We start from the raw sequence: 8152 nt of genomic DNA, 5'->3' as shown, positions 1-8152 counted from the left end.
ACTCAAAAAAAAAAAAAAGTCATTTATTTTGTTTATGAATCTGAGAGTCAGGAATTCTGACAGAAAAAGTAAAATGCTTATCTGTATGTCATGATGTCTGGGACTTTGGCTAAGTGACTCAAACCGCCAGGAGCTATAGCTATGACAGCCAGGGTTCACTGGACATTGATCTTTGTATACTCAGTCCCTCTACTAGTCTTGGGTCTCCGCCCAATATGATAACCTCAGGCTTTTACAAAGTGTCTCAGGCTCTAAGAATGAGTGTCTCAAGAGACAGGAGGTGGAAGTTGCCAAACTTTAAGGCCTGGATTCCTAAACCGCCAATGTTGCCTTTGCCATAATCCATGAGACAAAACAAACACAGATATCAGGTACCCCAAATACCCAACTTCTTTCAAAAGAGTGTCAAAGAATTTGTGGACATCTTTAATCTGCCACAGAGTCCTTAAACAACCTCCATGACTGTTCTACATCCTCATTTTCTCAACTATTAATATGGATAATAATGATATTAATTATTAGATATTAATATGGATAATAATCCACCTTATAAGTTTATTAGAAGAATAAGTTAGTTAATAAAAGTAAGGTGTCTGAAAGGTAGTAGGCACTCAATAAGTATTAGCTGCTTTATTGTTTTCAAGCCATTTGTAATACTCTTTTAGTATGCTCTTTTATCAACCACTGCATTTAAAATGACACATTTCCCCTCAGACCTAGATCTACTGGAATTTAATAACACTGATAGCAAAGCATCTGACATCTGACATCTATTGGAGGACATACAAATTTTGACCAGCTTTAAAATGAATAAAAATGGCCCCTGCCCCCTCAAGCAATCCATCCCCTAAACATACACTCACAAAGCCTCACACTTTTGCCTAGAGTCTCTGCCCAGGAAATGGGTTGGCAAATAAAATGAAGTTCTTGGTTTGTTGGAGAGGAGTTGGAGGAAAGAAAATGAGGACCATGGAGTTCTGTTACTAATGATGGAGTTCTTACTTTGGTTGCAGGAGGTGAGCTTATAACATAAAAAAATACAATAGGAAATGGAGTTTTTCATGGCCCTGAAAGACTCTGTAAGAACATCCAAACAATGCCATGGTTGCTGAAAAATGGAAGCCAAGTACCAGAAAGCCCAGAAAGTTAGCACTGGAGCCTTCTCTCCTGGAGCAGATTGAGACAATCCAAGGCTGATTCCTTCCTACCTGCTCCTGTGTTGGGTCAGTCCTGAGCACCTTCAGCTACTAACCCCTTAGTTGGATACCCTCCTCCACACTGTTAGTGACCCTTCAGTCTCTTGATGCCAGCATTGACTGCACAAGACAACATCATCCCTGTCCTTGACTAGCATGTGAAAAAAAAGCCAACTTCCTCTTATCGCCATTTCAACAATTTTCCCTTCCCACTCCCTTCATGAGATGTGCTATAATGTACTTTTTCAGTTTATCTAATGAAGTACCCTTCAAATCCGGCACAGGACCTCCGTCTTGAGGAGCTTTTCCAAAAGGAGTGATGACTATGTCCTGAGATATCTTCAGTCCCGTATTTTGTTTCCTTTTAGGTGACAGGTTCTTCACCTGTGTGATGAATGAGTAAGGCTCTGGGTCTAGCTGACAGTCAGGAAAGCGTGCACATTAACATGTTCATGGGTTGAACTTGGGATCTTGACCACATTAGAACTGAGTAAACCAAACACAGACACTATCCATACTGGTATTTTTAAGATCATTTTGCAGCAAAATGTTTAAGGTCTTCCAAACATGGACTAAGTCACAGAAACAATCATCCAACATTAAGCAAATTAACAGCAAAAGTAAATATATCTTTTTACTACAGGCCCCAAAACCATAAATGAAGGTAGAAACTGCAGTGTGTTGATTTTGCCCTTATGATAGTTTTATATACAAGTATCATAAAAAATTTCCTAAAGGCTATGCTAAAGTCAAACTGCTGCTCTGATCTATGAATTTGCCAACATTCAAAATAAATCAAACACATCAAGCATGTTCCACAGATCTTCCCCTTATACTCTTGGTTTAAAACTCCAATGGAAAAAAAGAAAAAATAAATTTTTATTATCAAGAATTTCTTGAAAAGGAAGAACAGACAATCGCAATTTTAAAATTGTAAAACAAATACAAAATCGGATCAAATTTATTTTAAAATGTTTGCCTTGATTTATATTCTGTTTAATGTTCTTTCTCCCATTAAGTAGCTATGGAAATCTCATTTAATAGATAAGAAAACAGGGTATCAAATCGACTTAGTTGCATTTAACATCTGCTGAAGAGTCATAAATGTGAAGGTTTGGGGGAAATTTTGGAATCCTCATTCCTCATCTCAGAGCCAAAATATCATCCCCATATCCTCATTCTATGCCAGACAATCAGGATTAGTCAGCAGTGGAGGATGGATGAGGTATTCCTTTTGTGGGAGATATTTATGTACTTGTTGAATTGTCACTAAGAAGAGACATTTTAAATGTACATTTCCCCAAAAGAATGAACCACAGTATCTCAGAGGGTGGCTTATAACCATATGCTTTTTCATCTGAGTTCTTTCCCCTGCTATTTACAAGAAGTTAGAGAGCAAAAGAGTTGGGGGGAGATCCCGGAGATGATATAATTGAGTATTTCCATTATGTACTGCTGCATAATAAACCACCCCGAAACCTAGCGGCTTACAACAATGACATTATTTCTCATAATTCTGAACTTGATTAGTGGTATTGACGCCCTCTGTGGTGAGGCTGAAATCACTTATATGGCTGCATTCAACCGGGCGCTTCACCTCCCTACACTAGCCTCTCATCATTGAATATTCTAACCCAAACTTCTCTACAGCACAGCACCTGGCCTCTAAGAGGGGAGTGCTGCAAATATGCAAGCACCCAACAAGCCTCCACTTGCATGGTGCTTGCTAATGTACCATTGACCAGAGCAAGTTCCATGACTGAGTTCAGCATCAAGAAGAAAGAATTGCACAGGGTGTAAATATCGGGAGGTATGGTCATTGGGGAGCACCGACATAGCAATCTCTCTCATCATGTTCTCTATCCAAGACAAAATATCTCAAATAAGTAGACACTTCAATTATACTTGATATTAGCAAGACAGAACACATTATCTAGCAAAATAGCTCCTTTAAATTCAAAACAAGATTCATTAGAAAGTGCTTTCTCTGCCTCCTTCTAACTTCTACCCATTAATTCTATTTCTGCTCTCTTGAGAAATAGAAAAGATTAATTTCCTTTCTCTTTCCAAAGATAACCCTTAAAAGTTTATAAAGAGGGTATCACATTTCCTCATCCTCTTCCAAGAGTCCATGCATTCTGCTTTCTGGTCTCAGCATTTCTTGTCACCCTGAATTTCTTCTTATCACCCCGGTCAAACTAGCAATGGTAATGGATATCTCAGATCTATATAGGATAAACTTGGCTACTCCCCTAAATTTCTTGCAATGAGAATGCTGATCCACTCAAAATAATCGGGCTATTTTTAAAAACAACAACTAATAAGAATCTTCCAAGACTCAAAACACAGAGCAAAAGAGAGAGCTCAAAATGGAAGTTTGGCTCTGTTGGTGAATTTTCACCCAGATGGTGGCACTGAGAACAAAGCTAGCCTAGAACTACTTTCTCTACAGCTTGTGGAGGTCACTCAAATGCACAGGACACAAAAATCTTTCAATGGTCTAGTATTTTACAACATCTTGAAGCAAACCACAAAAGCAAGCCCAGGGAATTGGCTATCTCCTGGGATAGATTCAGAAGACTCAGTCTGCATGAAATGATCCAAGTATGATCCTGATCCTATTCAGATATTCCTCCAAGTACACTCTGGAAGGACTCTGGAATTTCAGGTCTTTTGCAATAAAACTCAAAGGCCACAGAAAACTACAACCACTCCTACCCAACTCAGAATATTTCAGGATAACCTCAAATTCAAATTTGTACATTTCCTATGGAGAATTTTCTGGATCTAAGAAATCACTCAATTGAACTGCACTGCTAAAGTAAGTATAGGTTAGATATACAGGTAACCTCACACTGTAACCAGCTAAACAGAAGATCAAAGGACAGGCAAAGCCACTAATCCACTCGGCAGCCAAAACAATAACTCCCTATGAATTTAAGTCCCTGCTATGGTGTTGGGCAACTATGAGCAATTGGCTGGCAGTATCTGGGTATCAGCCTCTTTGTCAATAGTATTTCGATACTAAAGTTTGATTATTCGCAAATTTTCTTTAGTATCAAGTCTTGGTCAAGTATTTATCAGTTGAGAACATTTCTCCTCTCTTCTGATTTGATGTAGCTATAAGTTGGATTCCATGAAAACAGGCTCTAAGACAGAGATGAATATATAAGAAATTTAAAGAAAAAACTTGTGGGATTAACACTTGTGTGAGGACACAGACATAAAGATGGAAACAACAGACACTGGGGACTCCTAAAAGGGAATAAGGTTTGAAAAACTACATGTTTAAGGTTTGAAAAACTACATGTTGGGTACCATATTAGCTATTTGAGTGACAGGTTCAGTAGAAGCCCAGATCTCACCATCACAGAATATATCCATATAATCAACCTGTGTAAACAAACAAAAGGGAACAAAGCATGACTGGGCAGAAGCAGAAACTGACTTCAACAAATACCTAAGTTAACACCTTGGGAACTCTGATGCTGGGATGATTCTTCTTTTCTAGAGTAGGGCTGTGGAGGACAGGGCTTTATATCTCTGCATTGACCTTTGTAAGATGCTGGTTTCTCCAGGAAAGGACATGATTGAGCAAGGAAGGTCTTCTCAGCCAAGGATCTTCACAGAAGGCTGTGAGCTGAGGTGAGTCTGCCCATACCACTTCTAAGTCCTTCATCCTGAAGGAAAATCTGGACAGCATATTCCAGAGTCTGCCCTGCATATTTAATGGAATATTCTTTCCATGGCCTCATGGGATGATGTATGGCCTCCAAGACAAGTATGAACTTTATCTTATACAATTTGACTCACGTTCTGTTTAAAGTTTGAGACCAAGGTCTAAATTTAGAATACAGAGACCTTGGGTTTCAAACTGACTAGGTAGCTTCATATCCAAAATTAATATCAGATATATCAAATCCATAAATGCTCCTTTTTTTCTGAGTCCCTTACATAATTGTTTTTAGGCAGATATGTAATGAAAATACAATTGGAATAATCCAGTTTCACCTGCTGAACAGTTTTGCACAAAAACACTAACATATTCAAAGAATGGTACGTTGAATGGCTTGAAGTACCTGGCTTTTTGAACATGATTTTATTAAATCTCAATAGAAACACATAACAGTACATGAAGATAACTAGAGAAGTTTCTTATTGTGTCTTTATCCCAAAAAATAAAATATTGCCCATTGTCAGTTCAGTATGCCAAATCAATCAGACCAGTTGTTTTGGAACCAAAGACATTTTGTCTTACTTTCAATTTATTAAATATTTCACCCTAAATTGGGCCTATTTTTAAAAAATAAAACAAAAATAGCATGCACATACGCACACCCAACTACCCGCCACACACATCACCCATCAGTAATACAATAGCTTCTTTTCTTAAAACTAGCATACTAGAAACTAAGATTTGATTACTTCAAATTCCTTGGCACCCTCTACATAAATTAGCATGTCAGAGCACCAGGCTGAATCTTTCAATATCTCAGAAATTGAAAACCTCCTGTCCAGAGTACTTTATTTCTTCTCAACTGAACCACAAGTCACATGCAATCTTTAAGTTAACTTGGAAAAGAGAGTTGATTTATATGATTCTGTTTCCCCAACAGTCATTCTATTTTTATTTCATTCAGTTCAGTTAAACAAACTATTTTTGAAGAACATCTATGTCCAAGAGGCCACAGAAGATTCAGAAGTTAACAAGACTCAGAGTCTACCGCATAGATGTATTTGAGTATATGTGTGTGTATATATGCGTGAGTATATCTTTCAGCATTCTACAAGTTAATTACAGTAGGTTGAAGCACGTGAAACTGAGCCTTATTATCTACAGAAAAATAAAGCAATTACATTTGATTCAACCTAATGTAAGATAGAAGATAATGTAACTATTTTTCATAATGGAATTTATAAAAAACCATTATGGGAACCCAGGAGAAGAAATGTTCATTCTAACTAGTGGAATTAGCAGTGTCATGAAAGATCACAAACTTGTCTTTGATAAATCTACTTCACCAGGCAACTAGAGATGGCAGACAATAACACAAAGAAACAGCTTGTGTAAAACGCACTTAGAGATCATGAAGCTCAGAGCTGAGACTGGAAGGACTGGAACACAACAGACTCTTGTTTTAACTGGAAGTTTCGAATAGTCACTCACTCCCTGAATGTTTTTTCCTGAAAAAGTATTCAGAGTCTTCTTTGGTTGGGTTTGGTTTTTTGATGGGATAGAGTAGAGCCTCCTAGAATCAAATCTACAGTATGTTCTCTGCTCCTATGAAGGGAAGATTTCCAAACCTTTGAACCATATGGAAATAATATTATGTAGAAGCTGTCTAGAGGGACTGAGATTTTTACTTTTACCTACCTGGAAAATGTAGAATTGCTATTTCAGGAAAACAGAAGATGAATCTCACGAAAGTGTATCTTTTATTTAGTCAATAAAAATGTCCACCCACCTATTCCACCCACACTGAACAATCAATTGGAATGAAATTTTGGCCTACACAGACTGAAAATAATAGGACCAAAGTAAATAAAGATTCTAGAAAAGGATTAGATGTAAAATCTAAATTTCATTTTCAAAAATTTTCATGTGCAAAACCATTTGTGTAAGCATTTTCACAAGTTGAGAATATTGGGTATGCCCCTTCATTCCTAAAATATAAACCTAGAATTTGAAGAATTGGTAAGAAAAATAGGATGTAAGTGTCTCCATAATTTTTAAATTGGTTATATGCAGATATTATAACATTTGGACATATTTGATTAAATAATATGTATTATTAAAATCAATTTCACCTGTTTCTTTTTACTTGGCTTTGTTTGGCAATTAGAAAAGTTAAAATGACACATGTGGTTCACACACACTATATGTCAGACAGCAGCGGCCTAAGAGAGGCAACTTAACTTCTCTAAGTTTCATTTTCACTTATGTAGAATGGAGAAAATAACTATTGCCCTATCTTACTGACTTGCTGTCAAGATAGATAAGCTAATACATACACATTTTACATTTATTTGCAAACATTTTTCGTAATGTAGACATTACAGAATTATTACACACTGTAAAAATACAAGTGACTACCAAGAAGAATAATTCCTTATGAAAAAGACTACATAATTTTCGGATTACTGTGGTACAGAATTTTAATGTGCCAAACAAAACTAAGGAATTTGGACTTGCCCTCCAAATCTTTCAATGGTTTCAGTTTCTATAAACTTGAAATGCTATGCACGCCAGTCCATTTGACTGTTATCATGATGGATGAACCCCTCCAAGAGCAGGCTAATGCTCTGTGAACATACACAAAGGATGGGGTCAGCTATCATTTTATTCTCAGAGATCAGCCTGGATTGAAAAGTTGTGATACTGGCATCCACCTATCTTGTGAACTTATCAATGTAGCATTGGCAGTAAACAACCCACCGTATCTGGGCCTAGGGTTTGTGATCACTGTTAACTGTCAAAACAATGGCAATTTTCAAACCTATCATATACATGGAAAAACTTAAGTTAAAAAAGACTAATGTTCCTAAACTATGAATTGATTCTTATTTTCAATCTTTTCTAGAATTACATCTGACTTTTCTGGAAGTACAAGAAATCTCAAATTTCAAAACTGACAGAAATGAATGAAGAAAGACAGAAAAAAAATCTGCCTACACCTAAAGCAAAGCTACCTTGAGATTTTCTCCACCAGCCAGTGCAATGGTAGGCCAATGGGCAGAACTTTAAAGGAGCAAATTTAAAGTCTTTAAATGCAATCTCATTCAGAAGCAGTGAGGGAGTCAACCAACTATGTCTACCATCCAGCCTCATATTCTGACATATTATCTCATTTTTGACAGCTTACCCTCCGATAATATCAAAACAGTTACAGTGATTCAAACACATAAAGTCTTAGAACTTGTGTGTGCTACTCCTCTGCCAGAACAGGCTCACACGT

Source organism: Carlito syrichta, unplaced genomic scaffold, assembly GCF_000164805.1.
Source record: "Carlito syrichta isolate Samal-C Ts95f unplaced genomic scaffold, Tarsius_syrichta-2.0.1 Scaffold302969, whole genome shotgun sequence".
Taxonomy (NCBI): domain Eukaryota; kingdom Metazoa; phylum Chordata; class Mammalia; order Primates; family Tarsiidae; genus Carlito; species Carlito syrichta.
This window is presented reverse-complemented; position numbering follows the sequence as displayed.